The sequence below is a fragment of the Tursiops truncatus genome, chromosome 7 (genome assembly GCF_011762595.2).
Source record: "Tursiops truncatus isolate mTurTru1 chromosome 7, mTurTru1.mat.Y, whole genome shotgun sequence".
Lineage (NCBI taxonomy): Eukaryota > Metazoa > Chordata > Mammalia > Artiodactyla > Delphinidae > Tursiops > Tursiops truncatus.
In genome coordinates this window covers 112524270-112538192 of record NC_047040.1, presented here as the reverse complement: position 1 = coordinate 112538192, position 13923 = coordinate 112524270, and the positions used below count along the sequence as shown (strand labels likewise).

Genomic DNA, 13923 nt, shown 5'->3' with positions numbered 1-13923 from the left:
TCACGGTGTCATGAGGAGGCCCCGCGTGATCAGGCCCCTCCCGGTCCTTCCAGCTCCTGACCCCCCACCCTCTCCAGTCACCTGCTCCCAGGGCCTTTGCACCTGCTGCCCCCCTGCCGAGGGCTCCCTTTCTTCACTGGGGACGCCTGCCCATCTTCACTCTCAGCCCTGATGTCGCCTCCCCAGGCCTTTCCCCACCAGGGATTTTCCTAGCATCCTATGTGTTTCCACTCATCACAGCTTGGGATGATATATTTGTTCTATTTTTCCATATTTATCATCTATATTAACAGCTATCTTCCCGTCGGCTCACCCAGGACAGACCCCCACGCCCTAGGAGGTTCTTCTGGATAAAAGTTTGTTAAATGGATAAACGGCCCTCCGTGCGTCACTCCACGTCTCCGAGGTTCAGTGTTTTTTAGCGGGGAAACAGGGCTGATGACATCCACCTTGCAGGGCTACTCTGAGGATGAAGCGAGATGACAGTCCCTGTCCCCGTGTGTGGCCGGCAGGGGGCGCTCAAAAGTCCCAGCAGGTGTGGCTGGCGGTTAACGCCCTCCCCACAACTTGGCTAATCGCCTCCCCAGGCTGGAAGTGCCCTTCCCTCTGTGCCTGCCACGCAGCCCCAGGAATCTGCTCCCCATCTGTCTCCACCACTCCCTAAAGCTCCTCACGCACGGGATCTGTCCCTTCATCATTCTCATCCCGTTGCTGGGTATGGTGCCGGCACAGAAGGGACCCCAGGGGTCTTACGTGGGGCTCCCCAGAAGCAGGTCCTGGGACAAGGGCCCCTGAGCGGGAGATTTATTGAGGACCTGCTCGCATTAGAAGCCAGTGGGAAAACTGAACAAGGAAGAAAGAAAGGGGAGGGGGCCGAGACAGGGTGGAGCTTCAGATTGACCTCGAGAGGGGCCCCACCTGAGGCCAAAGAGCTGAGCTTTCACTCCAGGCACCGGCTAAGGGTGGGAGGGCAGGGGAGGGCGGCAGCTCCCAGGTGCTTCGATTCTCTGGGCTGGGGCCGTGGACTCCACGGAGGCGAGGTCAGTCACTCCTCCCAGGAAGAGCTGCGGGCGCTGTGTGTAAATGCAAAAGTATGAGGGGGGGCAGAGGAGGGCACGCAGATGGTGGAAGGACCCAGAGGGGGTTGGGAGAGCCCCAGCTACGCATCACGCTCCACAAAGCTTCCTCCCGCTTCCCCGAAGGATCGCCCTGACGTGAGAAGGAGTTTCTTGAAGACTGCAGAGGGACAGCTCTCTGTCTGGCGTTTCAGTCAGGATGGCCAGCCTGGAGAAAAGCGAGCTATGATTGCTTGGACAGTGGGTCAGCCTCCAGCCTTGCAAACTCCACTTGCCTCTGTGGTCCAGCCTGGCCCCTGGTGGCTCTGGGGCCCCGGGCTGGTGGGTAGGAGAAGGACCAGGAAGCCTGGCATCCCGCTGCAGCCTGAGAAGTGACCACTGCTGCTCAGGTGAGAGCTGGCTTGGTAGACCTTTTTCCAAGGAGAGGATGGGAAAAGCCAGATGGAAAATCCTGACTTGGCCAATTAATACGAGCAGCAGGAAAATCCCTCAGTTGATTCCCTAACAACCAATCTCTGTTCCCAGGTCCATGGGAAGGCAGAAAAAAATGGATCCCACGTGAAGGAAAATTGAAGTGTGCCCAAAAGTTCATCAGGACTTTCCTGTCTTCCCTCTCTGGGTTCCCGGCCGGCAAAAGTTGCAAGAACATGTCTCCTTGTTTAAGCAAGGTAATTTGATCCGGGCAATAATCATCATAAATATTCATGGTTTTGCCTTAACATTAGGATAACATCTGTTTCCAAACATCTGCAATCTGTTTTCAATGCTTCAGTAAAATGTAAATTAGCTCTAACTAATACAATAAAGCACTAATGGGGATAATGGTAATGAAAGCTGCCCATTAGGGCAGGAGTCCAGCCCCGTCTCTAGTGGCCAGTTTTCTGGAATTCTCCAGAACTTCCCTCAAATGGAAGGGGCTTAGGAAGCCTCTCCTGGCCTCCTGGCTTGCTGCCTAAACCAGCTAACTCTGCACTGGCCAGGGCCCCCTCTGGGCCTCACCCTTCTCCAGAGGATGCTCACAGATCTTTCTAGAAGTCACGTCCACCCAGGCAGGTCCCAAGCACAGAGCCCTCTCATGCTGCAGAACAAGGTCCAATCTCTTGGCCTGCAAACCAGACCCGTCACCTGTCCCAGCCCCAGCTCTTGCTAGCATCCCTAACCCCAGCCCCAGAATGCCCAGCACTCTCCATTCCTCGAAGGTCCCAAACACCCCTTCTCTTTTGTGTGTCCTTTACCACTAGGTCATTGGCCCCATGCCGGGAGCACCCAAACACAGTGAGGAGAAGACCAGCTGACAGTTGTGAAACAGACTGGGCCCTCCCAGGAGAAATGTTGATAGTTTATAATTTCACTCTCACTAGTCATAATTATTTTATTTTACGGAAGTTTAGTTGATTTACAATGTTGTGTTAATTTCTGCTGTACATCACAGTGATTCAGTTATACACATATATACATTCTTTTTCACATTCTTTTCCATTATGGTTTATCACAGGATATTGAGTATAGTTCCCTGTGCTCTACAGTCAGATTTTGTTGTTTATCCATTCTGTATATAATAGTTTGCATCCGCTAATCCCAAACTCCCAGTCCAAGCTTCCCCCACCCCTTCCCCCTTGGCAACCACAAGTCTGTTCTGTATGTCTGTGTGTCTGTTTCTGTTTTGTAGATAAGTTCATTTGCGCTATATTTTAGATTCCACATATAAGTGATATCATATAGTATTTGTCTTTGTCTGGCTTACTTCATTAGTATGATCATCTCTAGGTCCATCCATGTTGCTGCAAATGGCATTATTTCATTCTTTCTTATGGCTGGGTTATATTCCATTGTATATATGTACCACATCTTCTTTATCCATTTCTCTGTCCATGGACATTTAAGTTGTTCCCATGTCTTGGCTATTGTAAATTCACTAATCATAATTTTAAACAAATTAAAACAATGATGAACAATAAATAATAGTATGGGTTTATGTTGTTAGGTGAAATAGCTAAGTTGCAAAAACAATTTGTGTCAGATGATTCTACTCTCTTTTATTTAAAAATAGGTATACATATTGGGGAAAACTCTGGGGAAAATATGGATGCAAATGCATCTCTTAAGAGATGCAACTCTTAGCCAAATTGGTAAGAGTTACCTTTGAGACACAGAATTGGGGTAGGTGACTTTGTTTTCTTATTTGAATTTGTTACAGAAATATGTCCTGTATTTTTTAAAGAAAGCCACTTATTAATTTCAAAGGGGAAAATAGAAACTTTATTATGAACCAATCTGGAGGCTTCCCTCTTAACCAAGTTATCAAAATGAGCGTCACCATCAATGGGACCAGCTGACATCATGTACCTCCTGACATGATGTGTGCCGAGGAGGACATAACGTCCCTTCTGCGGTCTCCCTGACAAAATGCACAGCCTGGTCTCCCCGCCATGGTCCTCTCCCCGACAGCTCTGTGAGGGCCTTCTGCTCTGACCCCTGGCACTGGGGAACCTGGGGGCTGAGGGCCCTTAGCCAGTCAAGTTCATCCACGTGGCAGCTGGCGTGGGGGCAGAGCCAATGGGGGGTAGAGGCTGAGGAGGAGCCAGCCCAACACGGTGGAGCCTTGGCTTTAGCCCAGCAGCTGAGCGGCTCGGGGCAAGTTCCTGAATCTCTTAAGCCTCACATGGGTCAAGGTCTCAAGGTAACCAGTACAGTCTCTGGCACATTCTGGAAGTTCAACGACTCATCAACTTCCCCTTCTTTCACTTCCTTCTCTGGTGAAGACTGCCCAAAACATTCAAAGTGAGGCTGAGAGATAGCTCTTTCCCTCAGTTTCAGTAGTTAGTCAATGAAAATACGTTTGCATGTCGACAAGCATGTGTATTTGAATTTTAGATGAGTTAAATCATTGCTAAAAGTTCTAGTCACTAAGGATAGTTTTTTTAAATGGCAAAAAGAAGTGATTAAGTGAAGATTCACTGTAAGAGTTACTGGCGTGTCTCGTGGTATGTGGACCTGAGTCAGTCACGTTACCTGCATGTCCCATAACTTCAGCCTTTGGTTTCTATTCATGGATGGTGTGAATGTTGCCTTCCTATATCTAAATTTAATTTCTGTTTGGAGCCCCTACTGCACTGCTGGTGTAAACTTAGGTTCAGTCCATTCAGAATACCCTATTTCTTTCCTGAGGGCTTGAAGTCACAAGCATCCCACTCTGGAATCACAGGGACATCTTAATTCTGGCTGCTGTTGGGTTGCCAGGCTGGCCCATGTCTTCAAATCCCCTCTCCAACACCAGGAAGCACCACTGCTCCCTTGAGCCTGGGCTCAGGGAACCTCTGCAGACTCAGGCCCATCTGCCCATGCAGACCTCTTAAGCAGCCACTTCCCTGGGGTCTGGCCACCTCCTAGGAATTCTGCCTGGGAAGGGGAACCCTGTGGTCATCAGCTCTGATCACCAAGCATCCCCAGGTCTCCTTCCAGGCACTCCTCTGCCCCCTTGAATTAGATGTGGACTCTGACATGCTTTAACCAATGAAAATTGAGAAGTGACAAGTGGTACCACCTGGCAGAAGCTTTGAGAGCCAGACTGCAATTGGCTGTACTTCTCTTTTCCTCTGTCGTGGACATTAGTGTGATGGTGACTGCTCCATCAGCCTGAGTCTTGGAGTGAGAAGCTGTGGGCAGGATCCCCAGCCTGGGTCCTGGGTCCTGAGAAGAGAGCTCCCAGTCTACCCATGATGGATGTGGAGTGACCGTGAGACATTAACCTTATTTTGTTAAGCCAAGGAGATTTGGCCTTGTTTGTTACTGCAGCAAGGCCTACCTATCCTGACTGCTACAGACACAAGTTTCCTCTGCTCTTGACCTTCAAAAACAACCTAGTGTCTAACATGCATCCTTGCTCAGCCAAGCAGAGCAGGGCAGGAGGCCCTCTCCTCAGGGATTTTTCTTTGATGCCACCCTGTTTCTTGTTGGTTTTTCTTTGATGCCACCCTGTTTCTTGTTGGTTTTTCGCTCCCTGGCCTGGCGTCCATCCCCTCAAGGCTGGACTTTTGAAACTTAAAAAGCAAGAAATGACTCTATTTTCTCTACTGTCCTGCTGTCCTGCTCTGAGGCAACAAATGCAAACTGACTAGGGGAAGACCAGGGGTGACAGTGGGATGGAGAATGAGAAATGGGATGGATTGGGAATAGAGAACGTGAGAGGCTGAATAATAACCCCCCAAAGATGTTCATGTCCCAACCCCCAGAACCTGTGAATAGGTTGCCTTAAGCAAAGGGGCCTTTGCCGTGTGATTAGGTTAAGGGTTTTGAGAGACAGGGGGATTATCCTGGGTCATCTGGGTTGTCCCAGTGCAATCATTAGGGTTCTTGTAAGATGGAGGTAGGAGGATCAGAGTCAGAAGGAGACATGAGGACAGGAGCAGAGGTTTTAATGGTGGACTTGGAAGAAGGAGGAAGGGCCCATGAACCAAAGAGTGTAGGCGACCAGTGGAAGAAAGGCAAGAAAACAGATTCTCCTCTGGAGCCCCCAGAAGGAATACAGCCCTGCCAACACCCCGATTTTAGCCCCGTGAGATCCAGGTTGACTTCTAACCTAAGAGCTGTAAGATAATAAATAAATCTGTGTTGTTTAAGCCACCAAGTAGGTAGTGATTTGTTACAGCAGCCATAGGAAGCTAACACTCTTGGTTCTAGTTAAAATATTATCCCGCCACATATGCAGTCCAGGTGGGGTCACCAGGGTCCGTCTGCTCTTGTTATCGGTTTCACACAAGCCCAGCTGTTTTGCCCCCACACTGCTCTCACTAGCCCATCCACTGCCTCTTCCCTGATTTCTTTCCCCAGTATTCCAGCCTTCTGGACCCCTGTATCTTCTTCAGACTGAGGATCTACCTACTTGTTTTGAAAACCCGAAAGACCTACTTCTTTGCCTTCTGCTTCCTCTGCTGGGGTGAACCCTGGTCTCCGCTGCTTATTTGAGTTCTAACACAGCAGCCACTCCAGAAGGAGAGGCCCTTTCTGCCACCGCTTCTTCAGCCCCCAACCCCAGCTGTTTCCTCCCTAAGGGTGTATCCAACCCCCACCACCTCCAGCCTTGACAGAGCAGGGATGCCTGGGTCACAGGCTTGATCTTTCTGGGCTCCTCTAAGGCTGCTGTGCCCAGAATGGTAGCCACTACTCCATGTGGTTATGCATATTTAAATTAAATTAATGAAAAGAAAAGTCTCCATGACCCAGTCAGGTTAGTCACACTTCAAGTGCTTGATAACAACACAGGGCAATGGCTACTGTATTGGATGGCAAAGATATGGAAATTTTCATCATTGCAAAAAGTTCCATTGGACAGCCCTGCTCTGAGGCATTCTTCTTTCCCTTTAATGCCTTTAAAGCCCTGGTCAGCTTAGAGAAAAGAACACCTGTTTACACTTACACCTATATTCTCTCTCCTCAGAGCATTTGTATTTTCTGCCTCTTCTCTGCCTAGGGAGTGGCTATTTCCAGCCCATAATAAAGGATTTCCAATATGTAGGCTAAGGCCATGGGCCTTCCCTTACTGTAGAGATTTGAAAGCTTAAACTGCATTTCTCAGACACCCTTGCAGTTAGAAGCTTTTACATGAGGTTAGAAAACAGAAAGGAGATGGAGGTCATCTCCTTAAGGCTTTGGGCTGTTCTCTTCTGACAAAAAAGAAAGAGCAGGGTCCAGCCCCTACTGCATGGTGCTGAGAGGTGGCTGCAGCAGTGGCTGGAATCAGCCACCAGCCACCGGCTTCACGAATCACGAGACAGATTCTCCATGACCAGTGTGTAGGCAGTAGGCACAGCTTCCTCTGCCCAGCACCCTGGTCCCTGGGTCACAGCTATGGCAGTGTGTTCCTGGAATCAATTTCCTGTTCTGTGGTGTCCTGGTACTCATTCCTGGAGACCAAGGCTGGAACTTACCCCTCTACCCCTTCAAATGACTTTGTAAATATTTAATTCCCTGTATTAAATCCTTTTCCGCTGAAAATACCTAGTGTGGTTTCTGTTCCCTGCACTGAACCCTGAGTATTCAGCGAGAAGCCAGGGAACAGCTGGGTCAGGTAAATTCTAGACCAAGGTGGCCATCTGGGCATCTCGAAAGTATAAGGTGTCCGTGGTCCAAATGATTTGTCCCGGGAGCAATGGTTCCCAACCTCCACTGCCACTGCTCAGCAGAGCTGGAGCAGTTGACACCTGACTTCATTTTATGAAATGTTCTTTATAGCCCAGCTCTTCTGGAACCCCAGAATAAAGGGGTCAAGGAGTCAAGACAGCTTCAAACACCATAGCTAGTGAAAAAACAGGCTTTTACTTAAAGCTAGATTTCAAAGAAGTAGAGCTATAGGTCCAACACTACAGTCAAAACGTGATTAAACTGTCAAAAGTACATGAAATCAGCCACAGAACATTGTGAGGCACAAGTCACAGTTATATTTGTTCCGTGGGTGTGGAAAAACAATTTTTTTCCATCATGATGGAAAAACAACCAAACGACTGAGTGCCTGGTCTGATGTGTCTCCCTGCCACTCAGACCTCTGCTGTCCTACTCACCTGTCCACACCATCTAGTTCACTCCTGTGGCTACTTGCGTGGCTTTGCCTCCCTAATCCACACGTGTTTTACTCTGCATCCATGATTCAATAATTCCAGCGCAGTTAAGTGTGATTTCTTCCCCAGGAGCAGCAATTCTTTGGAAATCATGTCTCAATAAGCTCACCGTTATCTCCTTGGCAATCTCCTCACAGCAAAGACAGCTGAGAGCCTCCACCCACGTGATCACCAAATATTTACTGGACACCGCTGTAGGTGAATAGTGACCCCCCCCCCCAAATCGGTTGAAGTCTTAACCCCCAGTACCTCACAATGTGACCTGATTTGGAAATAAGGTCACTCCCGATGTAATTAGTTAAGATGAGGTCATACTGGAGCAGGATGGGCCCCAAAGCCGACTGACCAGTGCCCTTTTAAGATGACCTCTTGCCTTCCGAGATGGCCCACACTCTGTCCGTGGAGTTTTTCTCCCAGGGACACTCTCACCTTCTGAGACGGACCTCATTCTGTCTATGGAGTGTGTATCTCTCTAAGTAAATCCAATTCTTACCTAAAAAAAAGGAAGAAAGATAAAGGCCATGTGAAGACAAAGGCAGAGACTGGAGTGATGCAGTGCAAACCAAGGAACATCAAAGATGGCCAGCAACCCACAGAAGCCAGAAAGAGGCAAAAAAAAAAAAAAAAAAAAAAAAAAAAAAGGCTTTGTAGCTTTTATAGCCTTCAGGGGAGCATGGCCCTGCTGACACCTTGATTTTGGACTTCCAGCTTCCAGAACTGTGAGACCATAAATTTCTGTTGTTTTTAACAACCAGTTTATAGTACGTGGTTATGGCAGCCCTAGAAAAGTAATACCAGGCAACAGTCTGAGAGCCGGGGTCCAGGGGGAAGGACGTGGTGTGATCTCCATCCTCTGGGAGCTCTGAGCCTCTCCTTCCGCATCTCTCTCAGGGCCTCCTTCCTCCCATCTCACCACGGCCTCCTCCTTCAGCACCTCTGGGGGAAGGATGGGCAGCAGGTTTCAGCGCCGGTGTTGAGAAACCAAGTAATAAGCCCACTGGCCAGCCGTCGCTGTGACTTCAACCCAGAGGCCATAGTCCCCGGCACTTTGGCTTCGAGTACACTACTTTAGTCCTGCTCTGATTCTAATCAGGGGTCCTAATTTTATAGATGGGGAAACTCAAGCCAGGGGCTGAAGTGACTTGCCCAAGATCAGGTTGGTCAGCGCTGGAACCAGAGTTGGTGCCAAGGCCCCAGACCCCAGTCTGGGTGTCCCGACCCCTCTGAGGCCCAGTGAGAGCTGGAAGCAAAGCCTCCCTCTTCCCAGAGACCATGTGTCCTCAGCCAGCGCTCCATCTGTGGGGAGCCCTGGGACTCACCCATAGCAAGACCTGCCTCTTCTTCCCATGCCCACCTCCAGACCCTGCTGGCGCCAACTCCCAGCCCCCAGTCCACTGGGGCTCCCTGACCGCCTGCACTGAGACTTCTTCCAGGCTGGATGGACATCCACCTCCTGAACCAGATGTGTTGTACCTGGAACTCCCGGAGCAGAACCTCAGTGAGGACGTGGGGGCTAAGGGCTGGGCTGGAGGCCTGGGTCGGCCACAGAGCACAGCTGTGGACGCTGGTGTTGTAGAGGTGAGTTTGCTTACGTAGCAGACAAGCTGGCATGGACGCATGCATTCGACACATCAGTGCCTCCCGGCCTGTGTGGGGCCCCAGGCCCTTTAAGAATCTCCAAAACGTATAAATCCTCCCTTATAAAATGAGACATTCAGACATACACAGAAAGCTCTGCACACAACTTTTTCAGAGGATTGCTAGCCACCAGAGCCCATCTGCATCCTCCTTAGAGGTCCACAGAATCCAGGTGAAGACTCCAGGCTAAAGGCACGCAGGTGTGTGAATACAGATGTACGCACCACATGTGGACACATATTCACATTTAAAGGTGGTATCCATTCTAGGGCTTACCTTCCTTAGGAGTACTTAGAGCCAGAAATCTGTAAAGTTACGTGCGTTGAATGAAGAGGAAAGAACTCAGGCTTTGGGTACCACAGAACTGTGTTAAAATTCCACTCTCCTAGCCATGTGATGCTGGACATGTGAATTCACTTGTCTGAGCCTCAGTTTCCAAATGTGGATACGTGTGAGGTTGAGAAGTAGATTTAAAATGCTCAGTAGAAAAACAAGCAGCAATTTAAAAATTAACCAGGGACTTACCTGGTGGCACAGCGGTTGAGAATCCGCCTACCAATGCAGGGGACACGGGTTCAAGCCCTGGTCCAGGAAGATCCCACATGCCACGGAGCAACTAAGCGCGTGCGCCACAACTACTGAGCCTGCGCACTCTAGAGCCCACGAGCCACAACTACTGAAGCCCACGTGCCTAGAGCCTGTGCTCCACAACAAGAGAAGCCACTGCAATGAGAAACCTGTGCACCGCAACGAAGAGTAGCCCCCGCTCGCCGCAACTAGAGAAAGCCTGCGCGCAGCAACGGAGACCCAACACAGCCAAAAAATAAATTAACTAATTAAAAAAAAACTCATTAAAAAAAATTAACCAAAAAAGTCCATTATATAGTGATCCTTTTTCTCTCTTTCTCTCCCTCCCTCTTCGTCTATATATAATATGCCATATATATCTGAAAAGATATTCACCCAAGTGTTACCAGTGCGGAGACTTAGATAGAACTAGAGATGATTGAATGTACTTTCCTGTATTCAACAAAGAACATTTATGCTTTGGGTATAGACAAGAAAAAATAAACATTATTATTGTTTCAAACGAAGTTCCTAATACAGTGTTTGTCAGAGAGCAGCTGGCCAATAAATAACGCTTATTATTACGTTTATGTGTTGCAGGAAATATGTTTCCATATCATATGAAGTATATTATTAAAGAATCATTGTGTTCATCCATTCACAAGACACCTGTGGAGTACCGACGACATGCATATAAGGTGTTGTCTTGGACCTAGGGGATGGGGTGTGTGCAGAAAAGAAAGAATCTTATAGGATGGGAAAGGGATGAGACCAGACAGATAACACCAAGTGCCATGTGCCAGGGCAAGTCTCCCAGATTGCCTGGGGAGGGTGCAGGACGGGAGTGTGTATCGGAGTTGGGAGGCGAGCACTGCATGCACAAGGAACATCTCAGCAGCCCCTGAGGGCAGGGAGGGGGGAGGGATTTCCAAGGAGGAGATGCAAGGGTAGAGGAGCCTCCAGAGGGGAGAAGGAGCCACGTATACTTAGGAATGAGAAGGGTGGCAGCAAGCAAAACCCTCTGACCTGGGGGCACAGAGGGCAGTGGGCGCAGACCACAGAATTCTGGCCTTGAGTTCCGGGCTGATGCATTTTGACGTCATTCAACGGAAGATGGGCATTGGTGTGCTGCCTCTTGAGCAGGGAGTGATCTAATCAAAGCTTTATGTTTTCAGTTAGGACAGCTGTCATTGCAAGCAGAAACTGGACCACAGTAGCTCAACCAAATAGGGTTTTTCTTTCTTTTTTTTTACAAAATATTTATTTATTTATTTTTGGCTGCACTGGGTTTCCATTGCTGTGCGCGGGCTTTCTCTAGTTGCGGTGAGTGGGGGTTACACTTCGTTGCGGCGCGCAGGCTTCGAATTGCAGTGGCTTCTCTTGTTGCGGAGCACGGGCTCTAGGTGAGAGACTTCAGTAGTTGCAGGACTTGGGCTCAATAGTTGTGGCTTGCGGGCTCTAGAGCGCAGGCTTAGTAGTTGTGGTGCGAGGGCTTAGTGGCTCCACGGCATGTGGGATCTTCCTGGACCAGGGCTCGAACCTATGTCCCCTGCATTGGCTGGCAGATTCTTAACCACTGCGCCACCAGGGAAGCCCCCAAGTATGGTTTTTCTTATTTGCTTTGTTTTGGGTTTTTTTTTTCACAGAACATGGAATCTGGAGGTATAAGGTCCAAAATCTGGCTGTAGGCTCTACTATGCTATGAATGGGGTAGGTGCCTTTTTTGTTTCTGCTCTACCATCCCTGGAGTGTGGCGTTCATCCTGAGGTTGCCTCATGGTTACAAAATGGCTGCTGCCCCTCCAGCCTATGTCCGTAGTCTATGCAGGCAGACAGGAGGAGGAGGGGCAGGGAAAGGAAGAACGAAGAATGGGGAAGAGGATGTGGCAGAGGGGAAAGGCTCAGACCCTTCCTGAGAATCCACAGGAGGCCCCGTGGGAGGGAGGGCAGGATGGAGAGGACCAGATGGGTCTGGGGACTCCTTGGCAGCCTCAGATCCTAGAGGGAGTTCAGGTTCAGGACCAAGTTGCATCCTCGTGGTTCAGGGCAGATCTAGATGCAGACGGGAACCTGGTGGAACCCTGGCCTGCTGCCCCATCTGAATCATGCTCCCAGTGGGTTGCCCTGAGCAGTCCTCATTCATTCATATTCATCTATTTGCTCATTCACTCAATGAGCCTTTCACTTAGCAAACATCCCCCATCCCCACAGATGCCCTCTTTCTCATGACTTTGTTCATTCATCTTGCAGGTATTAGTGAGCACCTACTACGTGCCAGGCAATATGATAGGTGCTAGGCTCCAGGTGGACAAGACAGACAAAATCCCTGCCCTCTCAGCAATGAACAGACTCACTGAAAGAAAAGAAAAAATTCTACTGTCTTATACTATACAGATAAACTCCTTATGCTTCTAGTTCTTATGCAACAATATAACTTGAATGAATTTTCAAACGTAATAGAAATCAAATGCTACAACTAATAACAACATAAATGTTTTTTCTGCATCCAGATTCTGACTTGCGGTGAGGATGGGCCCTGTAAAACCAGCCTTTCCTCCACAATTTCTATCCCAATTCCTGCTCCATGATGTCACGGGGGCAGAAGGGCAGGGGTCAGAGGGCTCACAGGGACGGCCTCTCCTGGCCGGGGCGGGGCAGGTGCGGGGGTCCTGAGGGGGCTCACGAGCAGGAGTGTGTGAGCTGGCTGGGTGGGCCAGAGGCTCTAGCAGTGGGAGGGGAAGGAGGCAGCGGGTGGCCCCTGGAGCGCCTGAAACCCTGACTGCCAGGACCTTGGGCATTGTCCTTGGCAGTGCAGAGTCTCCAAGGGCTGTGACCTCGTTTCTGTTTAGCAGGACCATGCTGGCCACGATGCAGGGTTGGAAGGGAGGACGGACAAGGTAGGAGGTTAGTGCCAGGGTGGGACGTCCAGGTGGGAGGTCTTGGACGCCAGGCTGAACCCGGAAAGAAGCCTGGGCTGGACACCTACCTGGGCATCAGCAGTGGTGGCCAGGGGCAGCCAGGCCCCCGGCCTGGGCACAGGGGCAAAGGGGGTAGGCCTCCGGGAATCAGGCTCCTGAAGAAGCCTTGTGGTGGAGGACAGGAGAGAGAACTTGGTGGGTCTCAGAGGAGGGCACTCGGCGCTGTGCTGGGTCCAGCCGTGGCCAGTGGGCTCCGAGCTCCCAGGCCCTGACACCCCCATGGGCAGCCTTTGCTTCCTGGGCAGGGCCTCGTTCCCCAGCATCAGGGATGGACTCGGGCCCGGAGGAAACAGATGCCCACCTTCCCAGGCCTGTTTTCCATTCCGGTGCCCCCATAATTGCCTGGAGCCGCCCCCACTATCCCCGGCTGCTGCTTTGCAGTCGGGGTGTATCAGTCATGATAAGACATCACTTAAAGCACCGGTGACAGGGCCTAATCAGTCTTTTGAAATATAGACTTCTCCCCACACTGCAGGCAGGGCCAACATTAATACACATTTATGCAAAGCAAGAGCTGTAGCTGTCGGGGGCTAATCTTTACAAGTATGATAAATGATGTTTATTTTCCATGATGGAACGAAACACCCCAGCCGACAGTAATTGTAATAAAAAGGACAGATCAACTTCTATAAAGTGATTGAATCACCCTTCGATTGCATTAGTGTCCACACTCCATTGTGTCACCAGCATCCTCGAGGTTCCTAGGACAGTGATCCAGACGGTCACCCCTCAGTTCGATGCCTGCCCTTCACCTGGGCTGCCGGGGCCAAGGCGACCGCCTGCTGGCAGCGATGGGTCCAGCTCCTCCAGCCCAGACTTTCGTCTCGCCGCGTGTGAGGCACGTGGGCTGGGATGTGCACAGTGCCCAGCGTCAGCCTGGAAGGGTCTGGAATTGGGGTGGCAGGGGAGCGGCAGAGGGCGACACTGCATGGCCAACCTTTGGGAGCAGAAAGCAGGGCGCTTTGTCTAATCCTCCCCATGGCCCCGAGGGGGTGCTCTTATTATTCTGCCTTTGCAGGCGAGGAAGGGGGAGGTCGGAAAGGTTAAGTGG

At 50.1% G+C, this 13923-nt stretch overlaps 2 long non-coding RNA genes across 2 annotated transcripts; both read left to right on the top strand.

The window, feature by feature from the left end:
* Nucleotides 1-626: 626 nt before the first annotated feature.
* On the top strand, nucleotides 627-3013 carry LOC109549518 (uncharacterized). The gene is made up of 4 exons (XR_002175824.2): nucleotides 627-715; nucleotides 1203-1465; nucleotides 1602-1744; nucleotides 2318-3013. It is a non-coding gene; the product is annotated as an uncharacterized lncRNA (long non-coding RNA).
* Nucleotides 3014-12160: 9147 nt separating this feature from the next.
* LOC141279114 (uncharacterized) lies at nucleotides 12161-13779 on the top strand. Its single transcript, XR_012332869.1, has 3 exons — nucleotides 12161-12417; nucleotides 12747-12798; nucleotides 13535-13779. It is a non-coding gene; the product is annotated as an uncharacterized lncRNA (long non-coding RNA).
* The last annotated feature ends 144 nt before the right edge of the window (nucleotides 13780-13923 follow it).